This window comes from Pithys albifrons, chromosome 1, assembly GCF_047495875.1.
Source record: "Pithys albifrons albifrons isolate INPA30051 chromosome 1, PitAlb_v1, whole genome shotgun sequence".
Lineage (NCBI taxonomy): Eukaryota > Metazoa > Chordata > Aves > Passeriformes > Thamnophilidae > Pithys > Pithys albifrons.
Window position 1 is genome coordinate 14,534,739 of NC_092458.1, and position 25,011 is coordinate 14,559,749.

Consider the following 25,011-nt stretch of genomic DNA (forward strand, 5'->3'; position numbering starts at 1 on the left):
TTTCTTCCCCTTTTTAGTCTTATGTGAAATCCAAGCCTCCTTTATACTAACTTGTCATTTGTACTGGTTTTAATAGTGCCAAAATTTATCTCAAAATAACAGTTTATCAGATTCCACATGATTTTATCTGATACTATAGCATTCTTGATTCTTTGCTAATTGATTTCAACAGGCTATTTTCTAGCAAAGATTTGACTAAAACACGATAAGTGTTAAGTACTGAAAGGTAGATGAATCAAATAAAGTATTTTACAATTCTTCAGACTTGCAATTAATACATAGGATTAATATGTTGGAGTTTGTCTACTGGCTAGCTCCAAAGGTTTACTGTAAGGTATTTAATTGGTTTTCTTTTTATTTTATTTTTATTTTTTGTTTCCATACTCATAAGAAGTATAATATATCAAAGGAATAGGCCTTTTGTCTGAAAGTCTAAATATTTTTAGGTCAATTGATTCACATCTATTGCTTACTGTGTGTTATTAGGTTAGTCAGCTACTGACAAATGCAACACAGATTCTAAATAAGATTATTTTTATATCACTGTTTACAAATCTGAGTTCTCAGCTCAGATTAGAGCTATCAGAAAGCAAAACCATTAAAAAAATCATGCAGATGTGTTAGCTTGTGGCAAACCCGCAAATCTGTTATCATCTTCAGTTATTTTGTCTGTGTTAGAACAGAAAGTTGCCTATGGCTTAAATTACTCAGTAGAGGCAAACAGTAGACACACATGGCACATCCATACCATGTCCAATGTTCAACATACAAATGGGATTTTGAGTGCTAGCTGGATGTGGCTGGCCTCTAGCACAGCCTCAGATGTCATCTACACTGACAAACACAAATGCCCAGGGAGCTGCTCTGCCAGAAAGGAACACTCAGTGTCCACTGCTCAAGCCCTTGGACCTTTAATATATATACTCATGATGCCTGGTATTGGCAAAAAGTCAATGATTGATTGGATCGAGATACCCCTGCCTGAAGATATTCAACTTCCTTAGACTGCCAGGCTGTTGCAGGTTGTATTTATGAGAGGCAAAGATTCAAAACACGCTTGCGATAAGTATGTAACGCTCCTGCAGCTCAAGTCCAAAGGTATGCAGAAATGGGAGTTTTTTGCCTTATTCATTCACAGCCCAATGTATAAAAGCAAACTGCTGTAAGCTGTTGTTATGACAAAAGTTGCCAATTCTAATAGTGAGTGGTTAGTCTTGGTTAACAGAAAGACAGTAAACTCTGAAAAATGAGGGGCAGATGTGTTACACATTCTGCTGACTTTGCTATGGTATGGCAGCACCCCAAAGAGCTGCAGGACCTTAACAGTCTGCTAAATGATCAGATCTTGTAAGCCAGAACACCTAGAAATGACTTTCTCAATAGACTTGAACAGCTGCTAGTATTGTTCAAATATATCAACTGCTATCTGAAAACTTGATTCCTGCAAACCAAACCTACAAGTGAATTCACCTTCCCCTCCCACCTCTCCACCCCCACCCTCACCCCCCCCGCCAATTTTCTGTGACCTTATCAAGTCACATCTCACTTCATGTAATCTCAGGGCTTCAACTTGATTGATTTTTCTTATTTGTTTGTTTGTTTGTTTATTAGTTTATTCATGTATTTCTCCTATAGATGCCTATAACTCCAGTTATGCTGACTTTACTTTGCAGGTAAAGTAGGACTAACAAAATAGTCCACTGAGAGCTAATCCATGTCTTTCTTTGAAGTTCTCTCAAATTATTTGATGATAATTGTTATTTCTAACATAGATTACCAGTACAGTATTGCTATATTCACTGTGATCTCCCAAACTGCAAAGGTAAACCCATGTGGAGACACAGCAGTAATAGTGTGAATGTTGTTTTACACTTCAAGGAGTCCAAGTAAAAGAGATAATTTATGTATGTTATAATCTTTAAATCGAGCTATCCAAAAAAGCAGGCGAAAAATATTTTTAAAGGATTGAACCAACAATTATTCAGAATACGTAAGAAAATTACATGCACACTCTCCTAGCACTTGCCACAATACAGAAATAAGTGCTAAAAGGGGCAATGATATGATGTGAGAAAGGAAAAGAGAAACTCATAAATACCCCCTTTCTTAAAAATAAATTTGTACACGATGGCTGTGATAGTTGCTTACCACTTTTCAGAAAATGGTAAGCTTTTCCTGTAATGTTGTGCAGCTTTGCATCTTCCTGCTGCACCCACCTGTTGGCTTCCCTATTAAATACTTGTAATAAAGGCCTGAGTAGACGTCTTCTTTATTTGATTTTACTAAGCCTCATGATATGAAACTCCAATAAATGTAATTGTTAATGCAAATAAGATATCAATTATTGTTACAGTTTTATTAATAATATGAAGTCAGGAAGGGCAGGTGATGACCAGTCAAGTCTGAAATTCAAGGAGTCATTTTTGTCTGGGTCACCTTTTTGTGCGGGTCACCTTCTGCACAAATCACCTTTGCGTGCAGGTCACCTTTGTAACAGGATGATACAAAATATATTTTGTACAGGCCTGTAGAGCACACTGTCTGTATTGCTGTTTCACAAAAAAATAAGGAGATTTTTTAGATAGTCTAGTCTTAGAAGTATCTTTCCCCCTGCCTTTCCCAGGCTGTCACATATGTGCAGACATATCATAGAATCATGGAATGGTTATGGTGAGAAGGAACCCTAAAGGCCATCTAGTTTCAATTCCTCCGCTGTGGGCAGGGACACCTTCCACTAGACCAGGATGCTCAAAGACTCATCCATCCTGGCCTTGAACACTTTCAGGCATGGGGGCATTCACAGCTTCTCTGGGCAACCTGTTCCAGTGTCTCATCACCCTCACGATAAAGAATTTCTTCCTTGTATCTAATCTAAACTTACTCTCTTTCAGCTTAAGGCCATTCCTCCTTATCCTACCACTGTATGCCCTTGTAAAAAGTCCCTCTTCAACTTTCTTGTGCAGAAAGGTACCCCTCCGTAGGTGCTGAAAGGCTGCAGTATGATCTCTACAGAGCCGTCTATTCTCCAGGCTGAACAACCCCAATTTGCTCAACCTGATCTCTCTGATCATCTTCTGGGACCTCCTTTGGACTTGCTCCAGCAGGTCCATGCCCTTATGCTGCAGGCCCCAGACCTGGCTGCAGTGCTCCAAGTGGGATCTCATGAGGTCAGAGTAGAAGGGGAGAATCACCTTCCTTGACCTGCTGGTCATGCTGCTTTTGACAAAGCTGAGGACACGGTTGGCTTTCTGGGATGTAAGTACACACTGACCAAGTCATGTCGAGCTTCTCATCTATTAAAAGTTCTAAGTCTTTCTCCTCAGATCTAGTCTCAATCCATTCTACTTCCAGACTGTATCCCAGTTTGGGATTGCCCTGACACAGATCATAGAATCATAGAATCATAGAATCGATTGGGTTGGAAAAGACCTCCAAGATCATCGAGTCCAACCCTTGGTCCAACTCTAGTCCATTTACTAGATCATGGCACCCAGCGCCACGTCCAATCTGTGTTTAAAAATCTCTAGGGATGGTGAATCCACCACCTCTCCGGCCAGCCCATTCCAATGCCTGATTACTCTCTCTGGAAAGAAGTTTTTTCTGATATCCAACTTAAATTTCCCCTGGCAGAGCTTAAGCCCGTGCCCCCTTGTCCTATTGCTGAGTGCCTGGGGGAAGAGACCAGCCCCCACCTGGCTAGAACTTCCCTTCAGGTAGTTCTAGACAGTGATGAGGTCACCTCTGAGCCTCCTCTTCTCCAGGCTAAACAACCCCAGCTCCCTCAGCCTCTTCCCATAGGACTTGTGCTCCAGTCCCTTCACCAGCCTTGTTGCTCTTCTCTGGACCCGCTCCAGCACCTCAATATCCTTTCTGAACTGAGGGGCCCAGAACTGAACACAGTACTCAAGGTGTGGCCTCACCAATGCAGAGTACAGGGGAAGGATCACTTCCCTGGTCCTGCTGGCCACGCTATTTTTGATACAGGACAGGATCCCATTGGCCTTCTTGGCCACCTGGGCACACTGTTGGCTCATGTTGAGCTTCCTGTCAATTAGTACTCCAAGGTCCCTTTCTGCCTGGCTGCTCTCCAGCCACTCTGTGCCCAGCCTGTAGCGCTGCAGGGGATTGTTGTGGCCAAAGTGCAGGACCCGGCACTTGGCCTTGTTGAATTTCATCCCACTGGAATCAGCCCATCTCTCAAGTCTATCCAGATCCCTCTGCAGAGCCCTTCTGCCTTCCAGCAGGTCGACACTCCCTCCCAACTTGGTGTCATCAGCAAATTTGCTGATGATGGACTCAATCCCCTCATCTAAATCATCAATAAAGATGTTAAACAGGACTGGACCCAACACAGACCCCTGGGGAACACCACTGGTGACCGGCCGCCAGCTGGATGCAGCTCCGTTCACCAGCACTCTCTGGGCCCGACCCTCCAGCCAGCTCTTAATCCAGGAGAGGGTACACTTGTCCAGGCCATGGGCTACCAGCTTTTTCAGGAGTATATTATGGGAGACAGTATCAAAGGCCTTGCTGAAGTCCAGATAGACCACATCCACAGCCTTCTCCTCATCCACCAGGTGGGTCACCTGATCGTAGAAAGACATCAGGTTGGTCAGACAGGACCTGCCCCTCCTAAACCCATTCTGGCTGGGTCTAATCCCTTGTCCACCCTGAAGGTGATGTGTGATTGGACTCAGGATGAACTGCTCCATAACCCTGCCAGGGACGGAGGTCAGGCTGACAGGCCTGTAGTTGCCAGGGTCCTGCTTGCAGCCCTTTTTGTGGATTGGGGTGACATTCGCCGACCTCCAATCATCTGGGACCTCCCCAGAGAGCCAGGACTGTTGGAAGATGATGGAGAGTGGTTTGGCAAGCTCTTGTGCCAGCTCCTTCATCACCCTGGGATGGATCCCATCTGGTTCCATAGACTTGTTAGGATCCAGCTGGCTCAGTAAGTCGGTCACTATTTCCTCCTGGAATACAGGAGGGGTATTCAGCTCCCTCTCCCTGTCCACCAGCTCCGGAGGCCAGATGTAGCACCTTGCACTTGTTGAACTTCATGTGGTTCGCATAGGCCCACTTCTCAAGTCTGTCAGGTCCTTCTGGATGCCATCCCTTCCCTCCAATGTGTCAACTCCAGCAGATGACTTAGTGTCATTGTCAAACTTGCAGAGGGTGCACTCAATCCCACTGTTAAACAGCACCAGCCCCAAACTGACCCCTGAGGAATGTCACTTGTCACTGGTCTCCACTTGGACATTGAGCCAATGACCACAACTCTGAGTGTGACTACCTGCCCAATTCCTTATCCACTGAATGGTCTGTCTGTCAAATCCATGCCTCTCCAGTTTAGAGACCAGGATGTTGCGTGGGAGAGTGTCAAAGGTTTTGCACAAGTCCAGGCAGGTGATGTCAGTTGCTCTTCCCTTATCCACCAATGCTGTAAACCCCTTGCAGAAGGCCACCAGACTTTTCAGGCATGATTTAGCCTTAGTGAAGCCATACTAGCTCTTTATTTTTCATGTACCTTAGCAGAGTTTCCAGGAGAATCTGCTTCATGATATTGCTAGGCAGTGAGGTGAGACAAACTGGCCTGTAGTCTTCCCTTTTTCTCTTTTTAAAAATGGGGATTATTTTTCCCCTTTTCCATTCAGTGGGAACTCCACCAGACTGCCATGACTTCTCAAATATAATGGATAACAGCTTAGCCAATTGTTTTGCCAGCTCCCTTTAGGACTTGTGGTTGCATATGGATAGGTCCCATATACTTCCATAACTTTAAGTTTCTAAGATGGTCTTGAACCTGATCTCCTACAGTGGGCAATTTTTCATTACCATAGTCCCTGCTTTTGCCTTCTGGGACTCAAGTGGAGCATGTGTGGCTGGACCACTTGATGGTGAAGCCTAAGGCAGAAAAGGCATTGAGTACCTCAGACTTCTCCACATTCTGGGTAACAGTGTCTCCCGTTTCCTTTCAGAAACACCACACATTTTCCCTTGTCTTCCTTCTATCACTGACACACCTATAGAAGCTTTTCTTTTTGCACTTATCACTGGCCAGGTTTAATTCTATCTGTGCTTTAGTTAATAACCTGATCCCTGGCTGCTTAGACAATTTCTCTGTATTCCTCCTAAGCTACCTGTCGTTGCTTCCACCCTCTGTAAGCATCCTTTTTGTGTCTGAGTTTGTCCAGGAGTGACTTGTTCATCTACACAGGCCTACTGGTTTTTTGCCTGACTTCCTCTTTTTTTTTGGATGGATTGCTCCTGAGCTTGGAAGAAGTGATCTCTGAACATTAGCTGGTTTCTTGGGCCCCATTTCCCTCAAGGGCTTTGTCCCACAGCACTTTATTAAGCAGATTCCTGATGAGACCAAAGTCTGCTCTCCTAAAGTCCATGGCAGTGAACTTGCTCTGTGTCCTCCTCCCTGACATATGGATCTTAAACTCTTCTGTTTCACAGTCACTGCAGCCAACGCTGCCCTTTAGCTTCACATTCCCCACAAGCTCCTCCAAGTTGGTGACAATGAGGTCCAATAAAGCACCTCTCCTCATTATCTGCTCTATCATTTGGAGAAGGACATTACCATCAATGCATTCCAGGAACTTCCTGGATTGCTTATGCCCCCTACAACAGATACCAGGGTGGTTGAGGACCAAAGCTTGTGAACATGAGGCTGCCCCTATCTATCTACAGAGGGCCTCACCAACTCAATCTTCCAGGTCGGGCAGTCTGTAGCAGAACCCCACTATAATGTCACCTGTCCCTGACCTTTTTTTAATCCAGTCAGCTCCTCATCCATCCTCAGGTGAAGCCCCATGAACTCCTGCTCACAATTGACAGAGATTGTGATGCATCCTCCTTGGGTCCTCTTCCTGTCCTTTCTAAAGATCCTGTATTCTTTCATTCCAATGCTCCAGTCACAGGCACCATCCCACAAGGTTTCCATGATGCCAATAAGATGGTAGCCCTGCAGGCATGTGCATGTCTTTAATTCCCCTGGTTCTTTCCCCTTGCTGGGTGTGTTTGCATGGAGACATTTAAGCTGGGCCCCTGGTGAAACCAGCTTACTGGCTGGAGTGGCTGAAATTCCTTTGTGCTGCTATATAAGACCAAGAAACTAAGCTACCTTTACTTTTTATTATTTAGAATGAGTTTAACACATCTTTAAGTCAAAGCAAGCAACAGAGCCATAAAACCAATGCAAAATATAAATGAGCTACATTAATTACATATCATCATCATCATGGCTAGGCTTCATGAATGAAAATCTTCCCAAATTACATATAGATATATTAGTTTTAAACATGTACTGTGATGATATCCAAAGATGCCCATCAAAGCTGAGACCTGAGTGGAGATGGGGAAGAAAATATCTCTACCACAGTTTATATTCTAAATGTCTCACAAGAACATGAAGGTTGAGAAGGATATGACCTATAAACAAGCATGATGATGACTGACACACTTTTATTTATTAATTATGTTTGCTGTAACTGCTTTTCTCTAGGTAACTCATCCTGAAGAATTATCTTACACACTTGCGGAAAATAATTAGCAAAAAAATACCCACAGCAGAGGAGGCTTTAAAAGCTTTTGATAGATCTTGTCTAGGTCAGTGGAATATTTTGCCAATGAGGACTGTGATAGCACTAATGGAAGTCCACCTGAGCCCCTACTGATGATAATACTACCAGCAGACACACTGATAAATTATAATGGGCGCAGCAGCAGCAGCCACTCCAGAAAATCCTTAAAGTGAATTTCCTTTAGTGGCTGGGAAGACAAATGGCTCACATTTTATCATTGGATTCCTCCTCTTTCAGAAAATTGCCAATAAACTTCCTGTTCTTAGCTGAAGATTTGGCAGTGTCTTGGACATAGCAAATTTAACCCATTCAGTAGCTTCAATATTTTTATTTATGTCAGCTATTTGTTCAAACTGTTCTTTTTAAACCAACCAATCTTACATCTTTTCACCTCTGAAATTATGATAACTTATTTTTTTTTTTTAAATGGCTCATGAACTGAAGTGGTTTCTGAGGACATCAGACTCCTGTAAGATTGTTATTCAGAAGAGATTGCATGTATTATAAGTACCTAAATTCATGACGTATTTCTCATTTAGATTTGGAAGCTTCTTTCTGGTCTTTCTAGACTGACTCTGCATGAACAGCTTGTACCTAACACTTCCTAAACCCAGAGAAAGCACCAGAGAATTAGCTGTGGGCACACAAATGTCACCAAATTTCTACGGTTTAATGAGCTACCTCACATTGGTTGAGCTTGTGTGCTCCATTAGCACTCCAATTTTCTTTCACTTAGCAAACAGTTGTGACAGACACAGTTTGAGACATTATTCACCCATCCCAAGTTGTTTGCTCTTGTTCTGCTGCTGAAGACCATCCTTTGCAGTATGCGTGGCAGAACAAATATTCATTTTCTCCTACAGGTTAGTTTAAAATCCTATTCACTGTTCATTTAATCTAGTCTGTTGCCTTATATTAAGTGGTTAACACGTATGCAAACTTTTCTTCTGCTAATTTAGTTTCAGGAAATTATGATCTCTGACGGAGGTATGGCACTAATGCTGGAGTTAGTTTTGCCAATGCTTGTCTATAAACGTATTTAGCTCTTTCAAATACAAAGTAAAACTCTTGGAATCTGTGTGAAGGAAATTGCCTTCACATTTGGGATGGGCTAGCAACATGTTGATGAATAGTTAGATCCGCTGACTAGACAGAAGTTTTCAGTGCTTTCATAGCTTGGGGATCTCATATTCAAGTTGGGTAAGTGGCTTGCCACTTGAAGGATTTCAAAGAATATTTATGCATACCCAGATCTTCGTATGAAAATACTGTCTGAGGCATCAATGCTTCCAGAATTGCCTGGTCACTATGTAATAGCTCTTTTTGAGAAGTTATGAGACTTGGATTCAATGCCTTCATCAGTCTGTGGATTTCAAAATATATTCTCAATAGACTGCAGAACAAGAGATGTTAGTTTAGGTAGAAAGCACTCTCCACATTCCAGCTGGAACTGTACTTTGGGTAGCAAAAGACAGAATTATTTTGGCCAGCAAAAGCATCAGTGATATAATCCAGGGAGAAAGGCATTTTGAAATAGTAATCACTACCTACAACTGAGACTGCCTTTTATGTAATTATTTTACAAAGAGGAAAATAATTCCAGCACTTCTGATCTTCTAATTGTCTCTCCTTGAAGTCCAAAAGTCAAGGTTTTCTAATAGCTTCTAAGAATGACTTTTGCAGAAAACTTACTTAGTGATTGAAGCTTACAGCTGTAGTGTTCTTTTGAAGTCCACAGGTCTATGAGAAACGTTTTACAGACCACCAGTTGTCAAAGGAGCTACCTGCAGAGCTATTATGTTTGGTTTTGAACATCTAGATCCTTAACACTGTGGCTGTAGAGGAAACTTTAGTTATTGAAACTTGGGAATGAATGTGAGTTGTGACTTATGCCTTGGGTAACTGCAATTCATTTCTCTTTGCTTTCATTTAATGATATTTCTGCTCCTCTTCCTGTCTTATTCAAGTGGAGGTAAGTTTAAGATGTACATATATACTGGTAAACTGGTATCTTACAGAGTGTTAGGCATACGCTTTTTTATAATCCTTAAATTATGCCATAAATAATTCTTTCTAATATTAGTAACTCATCAGCCTGCATAGCACTTTAAAACTAAAAAGGTTGCACTCAGCTTGTAAGGTCTTACTCCGAGGTACTTTTGTTTCTAATCTAAAAGAGAATGGAAGCAGGGGTGGGTAACTAGCCTCTGGTTAACTCAATCTTTCATATCAATGAAAGTTACAAACCACATTTGTCAAGATCAAATGAAGAGTTCCATGGGTATGTAAGGCAAACTGCACTTTCAGTGTTTATGTGAATGGTACATGAAATTATCTCAAAAGTATTAAACTGAATCAAAATCTGACCACTTAAACCCTTAAAAATGGGGTGATTATATAGCACAGGGAATAATTAGATTTATTAGTGAATGTTTTTTTTCTGTTTGCCTGAGGTAGGAGCTGTTTTGAAGCTATTAATCATATTAATTACCATAGCACATAAGGAATCTGATTGCTTTGTACCTGTATAATGCCTAATACAGAAGGTATAAGAGTCCATCCTCCAGAGATAAAGACCTATATGGCAATAGGGAAGTACAGTGTGAGCGTGCAGAGGGATTTTCTTGCCTCAGTATAGCTATAAATACCGCCTCAGGCCTTTTACTGTGTTGATTTGATGCTGTGGTTTCTGGGAAAACCGCATGGGTACAGGAAGGTTTCAACTGTCCAGAATATATTGCAGAGAAATTCACTGTATATCCTGTTGGGGAAAGGGTGCGTTGCGAGAAGGTTCTTTGTGCCCTCGTCTGCCACCCCACACGGTACCCCAGGTTCGGCGCCGGATATCAAGGTGTGTTCTCATAGAGACAGAGCCTTGACTCCAAGGTTAAAAGCAGGAACGTTCAACTTTATTGGGGAACTAGCGGGTTAATAAAACTTGTTGGGGCTGTTCACGCGGCAGCAGGCTGCTCTGATTGGTGGACAGCTGGTATGCATGAGGCAGGCGGCACAGGGCTGGCACCACCGAGGCTGCGCCTTTCCCGGGCTTCGAGGTTGTTTACTCGCCTCGTGGCTGGCTCAGGATTGGTGTGACCTTGGCCAGCCTATTCAGCTCCTGGATGGTGTGTTGTGCATAGAGGCTCAATCCAAACCTCTCCCAACAATATCCCTTTTTCATGTATCCAAACATGCAAAATGAAAATAACCACTAAATTAATCTGACAATTAATTTATTTTTGCCTGAGTGATATTTTCAAGATTAAAGATGCTACACTATAGAAATATTGGTATTGTGGTATTGTCAGATATTGATGAGAAGTTTGACACCTAGTTAGGTTTAGTTTCAAACAAAAGCAAGAAGCTTCTTTTGAATGATCATCAATGGGAAGAGGGGACATCTAAAAAAACAGGAGTCAGTTTCCAGTTGAGAGAAGCACCTTGATAACTTAGGGAGGGTCTTCATGAAACAAGTATTAGCCGTTTTCATTATTATTCTCTTTTTCTTCTGGAAAAAAACATCAGCAATGGTTAAGTACATAAGATCTTAGTAAGCATCTCAATGAAAACATTACATAAATGCAGGACAAGTTTCCAAATGCTATTAATAGTGGAAAATATCCATGACAAACAAATAGTTTTCAATAGATGTTAGGAAAGATCTCTTGTAAACTGAACTCTTTATAGAATACCTGAACTAAAATTGAGAACATAGATCACACTCTAAGATGAGAGAATGCAGTTTTGTAAATCAAGAAAAGAAAGCACATTGAAATTATGATTAGTAAACCATGAATATGAGTTCTCGGCTCATATAGAGGCCAAGATTGAATGTGCTCCTTATAAAAACAAAAATGAGAATTTAGAGTACAATACTATATTAGGATGACTCCAGTGACAATTCTATATCCTATTCTAGAATTTATACTTTTAAAAGGATATTGATAAATGGAAAAGGTTGAGAAAAACCTTACAATGATGAATCATAGTCTGGAAAACCTGCCTCGTAGTAAGAGACTAACAAAACAGAACCTAATTACCTCAACAATAAGAAGGTTAGAAGGTTGACTAATCATGACCTGTAAAGAATGTAAGTTGAAAAAAGAAGTTAAAACTAAAAGGATTCTTTAATTTAATAGAAAAAGCCAAAATGAAGTTCAATTTTGTAAGACTACAAACAAGGAATGTGATTTTGACAGTAAGAGTAATTATGTACTAGCAAAATTTACTCAGATATTGTAGAACTTGCACAATGAGAAAGATATACTTAAAAAAAACCCCTCACATACTTTAGTTCAACAGTAACTAAATGGCTTTTTGAAAAACAAAGCAATAACAAGACAAAAAAATCAAACCAAACATCAGACAGATGAAGCACTTAGGCTAAATGATATATTTTATCTCAGTAGATAATATTAATGGTATATTCTACCTTTGACTTTATACAAGGCGAACCAGAGCCCAGCAACTGCTTCCATTTCTCCAGGATTGACTATTGACTCCGTTAACATCAAAGTCTATACCTGCTTCATGCAGTTTAAAGTTGTATCTCAGAAGTTGTTTAAGTACAAATTGCTGTATTTTGTTCTCTAAAAAGCCCCTTAAATAGGTGAGGTGATTTTTCTGGGATATTATCCACATATAAAATATCTGGAATATTTTGGGTTTGGACATTTCTCAGAAGGAGAGAGTGACATTAAAAGTTTTAATAAAAGCTCTAAGGAGAATGCAATGAGAGTGCAACTAAAAAGGCATGTATCATGACAAACATCACATCTTCGTGAAGCTTTCCTGAATATTAGTTCTCACAGTGCACTACTCTGAAATTACCTCATTGGCATTGCAGGTGGGACTCTACAGTGTATTTTTTATTTAACTGGCATGTAGCAGAGCCAGCAGTGCAGTAAACACTTCATTTTACTGTAAGTGAAGGATTTTGAATTTGAAAATACAGATGTGATTTTTTCTGGGTTGTAATTTTGTTGTTCTGTGTAATTTTCTGTGAAAATATCTATTGATCAAGTTCTTCTTTTATCAACAAACCATAAAATGATAAGCCACATAGGAAACAAATTTCTTTCTTGAAATTTAGTAAACAGCATCTCAATTAGAGGCTACTCAATTAGGAAACATTTACTATTTTTCCGCAAATATTAATTTTCTGCATGTTCATTTTAAAATAATCTCTAGATTTTTCTTGTTTACTTGGTGCCCCTGCTGGACTCAATCCATTTCCTTTTAATTTGTTTTATGTCCTGCAGTTTGGCATCAATGTCATCTGCAGCTCTTGTTTCCTTGGAGTCTTACAAAGGACTATGTCTGCTATGTGTTACCACCCTTGTACAGAGGAAGTGAATTCATGAGTATGAGACTCAATCTGGATTTTGGTCCACTGAAGATGAGCTTTTTGCACCACAAAGCTAGTGAAAAGTACCATTCCAACTGCATAAAGTGTATTAGGACCATACTGACTTATGCTTGCATAAAAGAGAATCTAATTACATTGACATGATGAATATTGGATTAAGAAGATCAAACAGAAAACAGAAAGGGGTAAGGAGTCAATTCTGGTTTAAGCAATTGTAGAAAGTCCCTCTTGTCCTACTCCAAGATCGCATTTTCATATACAGAATCATACAGAACCAGTAAGGTTGAAGGAGACTTTCAGGATCATCCAGTACAACTGCCAACGTAGCACCACCATAATCACCCCTAAACCATATCCTCAAGTGCCACATTCAGACACCTCTCGAACACTTCCAGAAAAGTCCAACTCCTATCTATTGGCTTACTCTCCATACTCTTAATTATAATCCAATGATGATGAGACATTGTACATGAAAGTACATTCCAAGGCCACCACACACCAACAGCCTAAAAAGGCCTGACCTATGGAATAATTATTACCTCAAAAGCCTTCTTCTTCTTAGGATTCTTCTGAGTCTTATTCCACTCCAGCTTAGCCCCTACCCCAGAACTAGGTGGACAATGACCCTCAACAGGAATTAAATCCTTAAACTCCATAGAAGTTCCTTTACTAAACACTACAATCCTCTATGTGACCATTACATGAGCCCATGTATCCATCACCTCCTGGGGCAGCTTTATCCAATGCCTAACCATTCTTTAAGTACTCTGATTTAGAAATTAACTCATGAAAATTTTACGTTGATTAGACTTGGGAGACCAAATTATGCCTCAGTTTGACTGACACAGAAAGAAGTTGCATTGGATGGAACCGAGCACAGTACAGAGTTTGGCCTGTACTGTGATTTCTTTAGATTACACTGTTTACAAGTGTCATGGTTTAACCCCATTCGGCAACTAAACCCCACACAGCTGGTCACTCACTCCCCACTCAGGATGGGGGGAGAGGATCAGAAGGATGAAAGTGAGAAAACTCATGGGTTGAGATAAAGGTAGTTTAATGGATAAAACAAAAGCTGCAGATGCATGCAAAACAAAACAAGGAATCCACTCACTGCTTCCTACGTGGGAGGTGTTCAGCTAGGAAAGCCATGCTCCATCACTCATAGTGGGGACTTTGGAAGACAAACACCATCAACCATCACTCTGAATGTCTTCCCTTTTTTCTTCTTCCCCCAGCATCATTTGCTGAGCCTGGGATATCCCTTTGGTCAGCTGGGATCAGTTTTTCTGGCTGTGTCCTCTTCTAACTCCTTGTGCACCCCAACCTGCTCACTAGTGGGATGGGTAAGGAGGAGAAAATGCCTTGATGATGTGTAAGCACTGCTTAGCAATGAATAAAACATCCATGTGTTATCAACACTGTTTCCAGCACAAATCCAAACCACAGCCCCATACCAGCTGCCATGAATAAAATTAACTCTATCCCAGCCAAAAACCAGCCAAACAAGTAAAGTTGGGTTAATACTAGAGTACAATGCGACCTTGTAAGAAGTAATGGTGTTATATAGCAAGTAGCATTCTTCCCTCTGAATGATTGCTTCTGGATTCCTGCTTGGTGTTATAAATATGCAGGGGATTGCTGCAGATAAGCCACAGATTCCAACTGTACATTTAGCATTTTGAAAGTTCTAAGAGGAGGAAAGTACAGTCTGCTGTTCTGATCAAATGCCTTTGACTTAAATCCTTTGATCATATACTTGTGTGGAGTCTATGGAAAGTTTAGATTTATTGCTGTGTTTGAGAATGTTTAAGTCATAGTTGCAAACATTAATTGCAAACATCAGAGATGATCCTTTGGTAACCTGTAACAAATTACGTCCTAATGGTACAACACAGGTGGAAGATAATTATTCAGATTAACTAGTGTATACTTTAATATCCTCCAAATTTATCTTATAAAATGCATGACATACTCATCAAAATAAAGACTGTCCTGCAAAATTTGGGACAGATGGCAGTGCAAGATGACATCTTTTCTAAATGTGTCAAAATATTCACTCAGTCAAGCAATATGATTGGTTGCACATTGTGGGTGCGTTATTAAAATAACAAAAGCAGCAAAATGCACTTGCATGAACACCTGCTGCTAGAGTCATTTAAAATATGTAAGCCAAAACATATAATTAAGTAATATAAATACAATTAATTCACTGACAAATAAGTTACCAGTGTCATGTAGCTATGGCAATGATTAAAACATTTAAAGTCAGCAAATTACACCTGCATTTAGACTTAGAACGTTTAAAACCAAAGCATGACTCCCTAAGGGCCACTGAAGGAAATTTTCTTCATACTATATAACAAAACACTATATATAAGAACAAACACACAACAGGCCTACTGTAGTCTGTTAGATGATAACTTTAAATCAGATAGTATATATTCCTTTACCACTTGAAACAGAAGAGCATAGAAGTGATTGATAAGCCCAATAGAGTAGAATGCAGATTTGAAAAAACAAAGCACTATGTGCTGTTTTCTGAGGATCTGACAAGTGGGCAGAAACAAAATATCTAGAAAAGAAGAGATGTAGATTTATTTTTTCTTTTTTTGGCATTTGACAATCTTAAAGACTCAGCTTATGAAATCTAATACAAATCTTGTGAAAAGCAGTCTCGTCAAGGTATGAATATGGGTTTTGTTTCAAATTATTGAAAGACCTTCAAGATCCCCTTATTTTGTTCTCTGCTTTGTTCTCAGAGAATTTGTCCAATCCTCACCTGTTCTCAGTGCAGGGTCTTGAACTCTGGACAATGCTAAGTGCTGTTATTAAACTGATCAAGGGATTATGCTGTGAGGGTGAAACAACACACATCTGTTGGAGGCCTGAGCATATACTTGCTACACTGCCCTCAGTCTGAAACTGTACACAGGAATTGAACCAGAGACCCTGTGTTGAAGTACTTAGAAAAAACCACAGGGCCCTCTCTTCAGTCCTCACACTTGACCATCACTTAGTTAGCTTAGTGGTTAGCTAACTAAAACACAGACATCAAATAACTGGTCTGCTTGAGACAAAAACCAAACAAACAAAAAACCCCAAAACAAACCTGTTAAAAACGACTGGGCAATGAGCAAATGTCTACTTTGCTGTTTTTGTATTGAAGAAATGGGAACAGGAACAAAATGTTTCATTGCTTGGTGTGCAATTATACTGTCAGTTCCATGAAAATGCGCATGGATTAATACAGCGACAACAGGCTGGTAATGTAGAAACTGTAGCTGCAAAGGGTTAACAAAGACTGCACTTGCTGTACATGATCATGGAGCAGAGAGATCGACAGTGTGAATTGTGTGATCCTCTCGAACACACACACAGAGGCACATCTTCACTCCTCCATGTGCGCAGAGCCCACCTGTCCAGCACCCGGCTCCGGCTCCGGCTCCGCCAGCGCCGCTTCGCGCGGGGATGCGACGCTCCTTCGCAGGGGGCTGTGGATGGAGATGCGGTTTCTGTAGCGATGGGGCCGGCTGCGGGGAGCCATTGGCTGCCGGCTTTGTGAATTTCATTCAGTTTGGTCCAATAGCGGGAGGAGAGAGCCTGGTACAGCCTGGACCTCTTCCCCCCTCCCCTCTCTCTTCTTCCCCCTCTACCCCCCCCCCCAATCTCCCTCTCCCAGCTCGCCTTGCCTTGCAGATCAGTCTCTCCGCGGCTCGGTCTCTGCATAGGCAATCACAGCTCCTACTCGCAGACTCAACTCTCCCTCTCGCACTGATTGCAATGAATTTTCTGCCTGAATGTAGGTCGCGTACAACCGAGAACACGAGTTTCCTTCAAATCCAGTGTTGTTGTCTTTCTTGTTGTTATTTTTAATTTTTCCCCCCTTTTCGTGGTCGTTGCATTCCTTTGGAGAAGCCAATCGCGTTGGATTCCAAAAAGGGGAGCAGGAACCGTGTGTGAATAATCCTGGCTGCATGATAGCCCGAGAGGATTTCCTGAAAGATTCTGGCTGTGTAAAAAAGATCCCTATGCTTCTGCAGCTATCCCAGTGTTAAGGTAGGAGTACTGGATTTGCAGTTTGAGTGTTCATTTTCATTTTTTCCTATTGCTTTTTCTACCCCCACCCCCATTTTTTTCGGCGAGCGTGGGGGAAAGAGGGAGAGGTGTTGCAGTTGATACTCTGGCAAAGGGCGAGCAGTTTGCTGCAGTCGTCTGTGCTTTTACTTTACCATCATGATAAAGCGATACTTTCTTTCTGACATTTCCACCATCATACGCGATCTCGTTGTCACAAATGGATGTTTATGGAAATTTATTTCTTTTTTACCCGCTTCGGTCTTGTCCCCTATATCCCCTTTGCACCATAATTTGTTTGGAGGCATTTTGCTGCAATCAGCTATTTGGAAAGGTTCTGGGGTTCTGTGTGAGATGTTTACAAAGTAGCTCTGCCTTCAGCCAAATAAACAGAAGAGTGTGGAGGAGAGGAGGGAGAAATATCTGCAGTACAGGCAGAGAAAAAGAGCGAAGCCACAGTTTCCTGCAAGCGCGGAGAGGGGCAGGAGCGGTACCTCATGCTCGGTGTGTGCCTGTGGTTTTCGGGGAAACACAAAACCAACATGTAGGTTTTTAGTTAAGCACTTTCCTCGCCACCACCATAAGCACGAAAAAGGATGGGGACGGGCGGTGTGGGGGAGAAGAGAACAAGGGAGGGGGCTGGTCAGAGGAAATCTTGGCACTTCTTAGATTAAGCGGTTCACCCGCTTTCGCTTGAGCTATTCAGTGTGTTTTCCTTCTTCCTTTTTCATTTTTTTCTTTTTCTCCTTTTCCCTTTCTCCTTTCTTATTTTTCATTCATTCATTCACTCTTTCTTTCTTTCTTTCCTTTCCGGGCACGGGTAAAATGCCCGCTTTTGTGATGGGCATGGGCTTCCGCACGTGATGGAGCGGGGACTGGCACTGGAGAGAGCCAGCGTGCGCGGACCGGTGCCTGGGGGCGGGGGAAAAAGAAAATAAGGAAAAAAAAAAAAAAGCACCATCGCCACCCCTCGCAACCCCCCTCTCCATGCCCAGCTCGACAGTAAATCGGCTTCTCTGCAAAGCTGGGGCGGGGGCGGGCGAGGTGGGGGCTGGCAGCGTCAAGCGCCTCCGCGGCCGCCGCGCTTTGCCCCCTCCCGGGGAAAGGCCGCCGAGAGCCCCGCATCGCGCCGGGGCGCGGGGGCGGCCCCGCCGCATCAACTCTTCCGCCCGCTCGTCCCCGCGCACATCCCCGCGGGAGCGCAGGGACGGGGCGCGCCCCGCGCGGCCGCTGCGGAGGGGTGCGGGACGCGGGCAGCAGGAGCGGATCGGGGAGGGTGTCCCGCCGACGTGCCTGGAGCGGGGCTAAGAATAGATGGCGGCGCGGCCGGAAAACTTGGCCGGTTCGGGCTCCCGGCGCGGAGGGGGAGAGTAGTTTGCGGGGGCCGCGGCAGGGGCGGGGCGCGGCCGCCAGGTGGCGGTGCGGGCCCTTCCAGCCGCGCGCTCGCCGCCTCCCGCGCCGCAACGCCGCGCGCCCCGCCGCCTTCCAGCGGGAAGTTTGGGGGCTTTGTTGGGATTGGGGTGGCGGGGAGCGCGGGGAGTGGGAAAACTTGGGGGAGTGGAGGCGGAGAACTCGGCCAGCGGCGGCAGGGCCAGTTGGGAAGTAGCTTCGGTCGGGCGGTGAGAAGGGAGGGACGGCGGCACCTGAGCCGCGGTGCGGGTGCCCGGGTCCAGCTGTGCAGGTACTGCCTGTCGCAGGGATGTCTGGAAGCGCACAAGCAAGTTTAGATACTTTGTATTTAAAAACAAACCCACCGTCACAAAAACCCTCCACAAACAAGAAAACCTCACCCCAACCCCCCTCCCCCCGCTCCCCCCCCAAACACCTCTTTTTAGCCATATGTAGTAAGTATGGAAAGCAAACAGTCTTGAAATTCTAGTCTGATTTTTCGGCTTTAAATTAATAATGTCAAGGGCATACATACTAGTGTTGAGAAGTTAGTGATTGGAAACCAGTTCTTAATTAGAGGAATTTACAAGCAGTTAGACTGAAATGGAAATCCCTGATATTTTTTCTCCTCTGAAAACATAAATGGAACTGCTAATATAGCGATCTCATAAATCAAAGAGCAGTAGTCCATATTTTAAAAATTAATTATTATTAGATGTAAACATTCTATGTTGACACTAAAGAAATAAATAAATTGTCACCCCAAGAAGTAATTGTTTCCACTAGTTTTAATTCCTAGATAAGGGCATGGCCTTGCTTTGTAAAAGTAAGCTGATTTCATGTGTCAAAAGAGCCCTGCATTTTATTTTCATTTCACTTAAAAATGTGCATTTTATTTTCTGTCAGTATCTATGTAGGCTTCTATATAGCTAGCTTCTATATAGGTGTTCACTAAGGACTGAGTAGAGAGTTGCATGCATGCATTGTCTTATGAATCATATTCCAATGAATCATTAGTCTGAGAACATGAAAACATGTCATACAGTTTCTGGTTACTCAAAACAGCAGTATGTATGGTTGCATGTAATTTTCACAGAATAACAGAACAAGAAATTTGGTTTTGACCTCATATATACAATCTTGAAATTATGGCTCGTTTGTGTTTAAATATAGCTGTTATTGCTCTCTCCTTCTTCTATATTGATATGCCTATGTATCATATGGATCCAGTTATTGTTGGTATGTTGTGTGCAAGTGCAATCTATTAAGTTGTAGCAGATACTAAAATTGAAATTCAGTTTGACATCCAAAATGTCTTGGTCTTCAAGAAGACCAAGCTAGTTCAAAGCTATTTTGAATCCTTTCCTTTTTCCTTCTCCCCCCCCTTTATTTTTTTAATGAGTTTAATGACCCTTAGTTTTGGTCTGTACTAGAATGCATTCATATAGGTAACAAAATACATTTTCTTCTGCATTTCTGGAGGGAGTGATCACTAGCCCACTATTGTTTTAAAATGCAGTGCTGTATCAAAACCATGTAGACTGTAAATTCAAAGATTCCCAATTTTTTTTTTCTTGATCAGCAAAGCACAGTGATCAGTGTAATTTCTTTTAAAGACAACACAATGCAAGCAAACTAAAACAAGCCTCATAGCATGAATGAAACAGACCAATGAATTAAATTAGCACAAGTGATAAAACTTGTAGGTTTACTGGAGATACCATGCTATCCTATATATTTTTTATTCTTACTAATACTGTATCTTTTTAGCTGATCCCATGTTCTTGGGCAGATCATTCACCTGAAAATTTTTACATTTGATAAAAATGTCAATCTTAATAGCATCCTTCAGCTGAAGGCCTGTCATGTAGAGCTGAAGGCAAGAGACAGAAAAACTGTTTAACTGAAGCTTTGTATTGAAGGTATCATATAGAAACAAGGATTTGTTTGGCTTTTTTTTTTAACAAAAGAGTGATTCAAGCAACATTTACTGACTGCAACACAGAGGTTTGCACATTTGTTTTTGTCAGTTTCTCTGTACAGCCTCCTCTTGGCCTTTCAGGCACACATGTCGCTATTTGATGGCTGAATCACATAGTGTAAAGAACAGCTCCACCTGGGTAGGACAGGAATAAGCATCATGCTATAACTAACATGTAATTTAGTCATTCTGTCACTTGAAGACTTGTCATAGGGATTCAAGATCTCTTCTGCATGAGTAAATTGGTTAGTTTTGTGCACTGAATTATAAGGCTGTGAGTCTTCAAAAAAAAATCTAATGAAACATAAACTTGAGCTGCACAAATCAATATAAGTATCTCATGTCCAGCTGCTGATATCCTCTGTCACAGTTCAGCTCAGTTGTTCTCAAGCAATGTTTATAAAGCATTTATGCTGTGAGCCATTTCGATCCTCACACCTGACAGGGTTATGTACTCAACTCTGTCACCTTTTAATAGTTCTCCACTTCTCATTGTGTTTGTTTTAGTAGTCCCCAGATTGGATTTGAAAGAAAAATGAAAAAGCAACAATAAAGAAACACCAAAGAGAAAAACCACCTTGCTGTCTAGTGGAGGAAGAACAAGTTTTATTGACAATATTTTTGGAAAACTTTTAGCAATAAGATAGGGCACAAAGGTAATAACCTTTTCTCAACTTGGAAATGGATGAAAGTCTAGAGAAGAAAAAATTGAAAGATAAGATTTATAGACATTGTGAAGTGGTTGAATTTAAAAGGTAGGAAATTATTCTGGAGATGTTATTGGCAAGCTCATCTGTCTTTAACCTGTGTACACTAATGAGGATGAATTTTGACATTGACAATAAACTGTAGAGGAAACAGGGTTACTTTAAGGCTGGCACGCATAGGTCGTGTGAGGGTCTGAATAGAAGTAGCCCTTGTAGAATACTGTCTTAGCCTGTGAAATCTGCAGTGGGGCTTTACCAGTGTCATGGCTAATTCAAACCGAATGCATTACCACATGCTGGAATGATCCCTAGCTAGGAATGCTCAGATTTGTACTGTAATAATCTAAAAATAAATTGTAGTCACTGATGTCACAATGTATGATTCTTTCTTTCGGCTGTCTTCTGTGCTGAGCCCACACACTACTCAGTGTCATAGGATGTTATTTCGCAGAGTGTATGCCACTGACTAGCTTCAGTAGAGGGTTGGTTAGGATTTTCCACACTTGTCTATCTTCTGTTATTCATGTGCCAACTGAGATTTGCAACTCGATGTGGAGGCTGAGCCTTTCAAGAGGGGTAAGCTCTGAAAATGAATGGCACTCTCACTAATTTTGCAGTGATTGTCATGATTTCATATATAGGATGAATATAAATACAAATTTGTGTTTACTTGTGTATGATTTTTTTAATAAATTAAAAGTATTTTTGAGGTTTATTTACACAGATAATTAAGGCTAATCCGCTTAAATATTTCAGCATAATAGATGACAGATGAAATAGTAGTGGCATGATTTGACAGTAGCAAACATCCATCTAGCAGTATTTTTCAGATTTGCTTCTCTTGAACACAGTAGACAAAACAAATAGCCTATTGCTTCTCCATGCAGATGAGTTCAGAGAGAAGGCTTTTCCTTTGTGCCCCAGGTGGAGGTAATCATTGCCAATTCAAGGTTTAGGACAGCCAGAAATGGAAGAGGACAATCATGAATGAGATTTCTGTCCCAAAGTGTTAATTAAAGTGGTCTAATGGCTTGATTTGAAAATGTCTGTTACTGTGGTGTGCTGTTGGGCTACAGGCCCAGTACAGATCTGGAAGGAAGAGATTTTCAAGTTCTGTATGTTACTGTCAAGTTAATAGCCTTTTTGGGACTGACCAGCGGTCTTGGTCAGTGCCATCATGTGGTCATCTTGTGGCATTGTTGCCATACACAGCTGGGTTAGTGATCAAGCTTCTTGATGTTTTAATATCAATTTGCACCCTTAGTGTGAGGATACTCAGTTTAATGCCAACAAGTCTTTCCAAAAACACTTTTTAGAGAAATACTATGGAGAGGGCTCAAATAAATTAGTCATATTTTCTGTAACAGGGGGTCTTTTATGTTTTTGAATTCTGGAGGAAAGTAAGTGGATAGACTTCAATAACTCTTCTGTTTGATGAGGTTTTTTCCCTCCAAAACAGATTTTGCAGTAATCACCTCCAAATATTTATTTGCTCTATTCCAACGAATACTACATTATATGTCACACTTTTGACTTCTGATGCATAAAATCCTTACTTCATATATATCCAAATGTAATAGAACAGGGACAAAGCTGATAGCCTTTTCTGAATTAAAAGAATTTGAAATGGAAACAGATTCTTTGGGTTTATTTCTCTGTCTTTTGTAGTACTGATTTTAGACTGCATTTTTAAGTTTTGCATCAATCTTGTACTTGAAAGTTGATGTGCTGGACAGTTTTTCTTCTGTGAGATAAAGTATTTTGCAGACACTACACAGAACTCTGCAATTAAAAAGAGCAGGAAATTACTCAAAATTTATCAATTGTTTAATTACACATCTAAAAATTGTTTTTCTGAAAATAAAGAAGCATTTTTTTCTCCTTTTCTATCTACTTACTTTACTTCAAAAATCTACATCCCTTATCTGTGAAATGCATCTTTTGAGCACATGGTCCTATACAGAACAAATTACCTACAAATTATATAAAAAATATTATGCTTTGAGATATGATTCTTCCTTCTGTGATCTGCTGTGAATGTTTTTCAGACCTATCTTTTCAAATAAACAAAATTAGTGTATTATTCATATAAGAGATTATATAAGGCAAATGTTGTCTAATGTATGAGACATTTTCACTCATTTTCTTACTGGTTGTAGGATAAACCACTAATATTAAAAGACTTCTGTAATAGGACCAAGGTAAACAGACTATTGGCAGACTAATGGCTTGCAACCAGGTCTTGTTGGATTCAGTGCAAACATACCCATTAATTTCAAAAGGCTTTGGTCACATCCTGTAGTGTTTGGTTGAAATTGTATGAAGTGTTTGCATAGAGCTGGCAGTGTCATACATAGAGTATAAAAGTTTTCTTCCAATTAAGTTCTGCTAATGAAATTGCTTTCAAACCTTGGTTTGAAAAACACAAATAAAAACATAGACTATGAACTTCTCCATTCCTTCCTTGAAGTGACTGTTGCAAGAAGATTATGCAGACTAAAATGATTACATGTCCTAGATGATACAGGAGCACATTCTGTCTCAACTCAGGTTCTGTTGGTGACTGTGTTTATAAAGACAAGTGGTTGTACAGACTTGTTTCTGTGATTTCTTCATGAAGTTTCTTGGATTTGTTTTTCAGAGAGACTGAGCACATGTTAGATGGAGTATGTACATCCAGTCTGTACACCTTTCCAGTCATTCAGTCATCTCATTAGTTGTGGCTGGGCTAAAGAGGCAGTTTTTGTTTAATCTCCACACCGGTATTTTAATACTGTATTGTTATCTCCCTGGATGTTCAGTTGTACTGTTTTTGGATCATAGCTTTCAATATGATTTTATACATGATTGTGACAAAAAAGGGCAAAAATTCTCTTTTGAATTCCAAAGGAAATAAGGTAAGAAGAGGTGGGAAGCCTGTGTGAATCTTTGGTAAATCTGCCATTCCTAAAACTCTGAAGTTTTTTAGGTAATAGGACTGTATCTGGATTTTATGGGATGTCTTATGCAAAGAGTGAAAAAAGATTACAGCAAAAAGTAGAAGAAGCAGCTAGTGAGTTACTGATGTATCAAACATACCCTTCACCCAAACTTTAGTGCAGATGGTTCAATGCAGCACTTTAGGATGACATTTATCAATCATAGTGTTCCTTCCCAGTCACATACATAGTCACTGATCTGTTTGCTGTAGCCTCCCAATCCAAATATATCCCTATCACTAATGTAATTACTATTATGTCTGCCTACTACATTTTATATCGTATACATGAAAGCAAAGGTAAATTTTCAGTACACAACGGTATGAGGGGAAGTAGAACTTTCTGCAAATTATGCACAGCTGGACAGATGAGCTGTGGTGCTTGAGGCTGTGAATTTGTATTAACACAGCCAGCAGTAGGTCTGCTGCCTGAATTAGAAATGTTCGGTGTATGTCGTTTCCAAATGTGCAGGTGGTAAATTTGGGGACAGATGATGTAGATCCAGTGTTTTTGACAGATTAAATAATAGCAGTTGGCATAACTGGAAATTAATTGTGGAGCTGGAGGAGCTCTCCTTAGGGAAGAGCTAGCGTATTAATTTCATGCTCATTTTGATAGTACTTTGCTTTAGTTCAGGTGCACAAGGTATAGTGCAGGATAAGTGGACTTACTGCTTCAGTCTCAACAGTTCAACAGTTACTAAGAAAATACCTTTTTTAATCTTACATATGTTATGTCTTTCTCTTTTGCAAGATCTTGTAGGTAAAGCTGTGTTGGAGTTACAGGTTTTTTTGTAGATAAATGCTTCATGTTTATATTAGTTTGAGGTAATCTTTAAATATAAAAGTTTTGGATACAGCACCTTAGGAGTAAGGCCAGCTGGCATTTATATTTACAAAAAAAAAAAAAAAGAGTAACCTAGAAG

At 40.9% G+C, this 25,011-nt stretch overlaps 1 protein-coding gene across 2 annotated transcripts in view; it reads left to right on the forward strand.

The window, feature by feature from the left end:
* Positions 1–16,637: 16,637 nt before the first annotated feature.
* The window catches only part of NLGN4X (neuroligin 4 X-linked), a 176,996-nt gene continuing 168,622 nt past the window's right edge, over positions 16,638–25,011 (forward strand). For both annotated transcript variants that reach the window (XM_071566109.1, XM_071566287.1), the window contains exon 1: positions 16,638–17,013. The gene's annotated coding sequence lies outside the window, so the exon portion shown is untranslated. The remainder of the gene's footprint in view (positions 17,014–25,011) is intronic.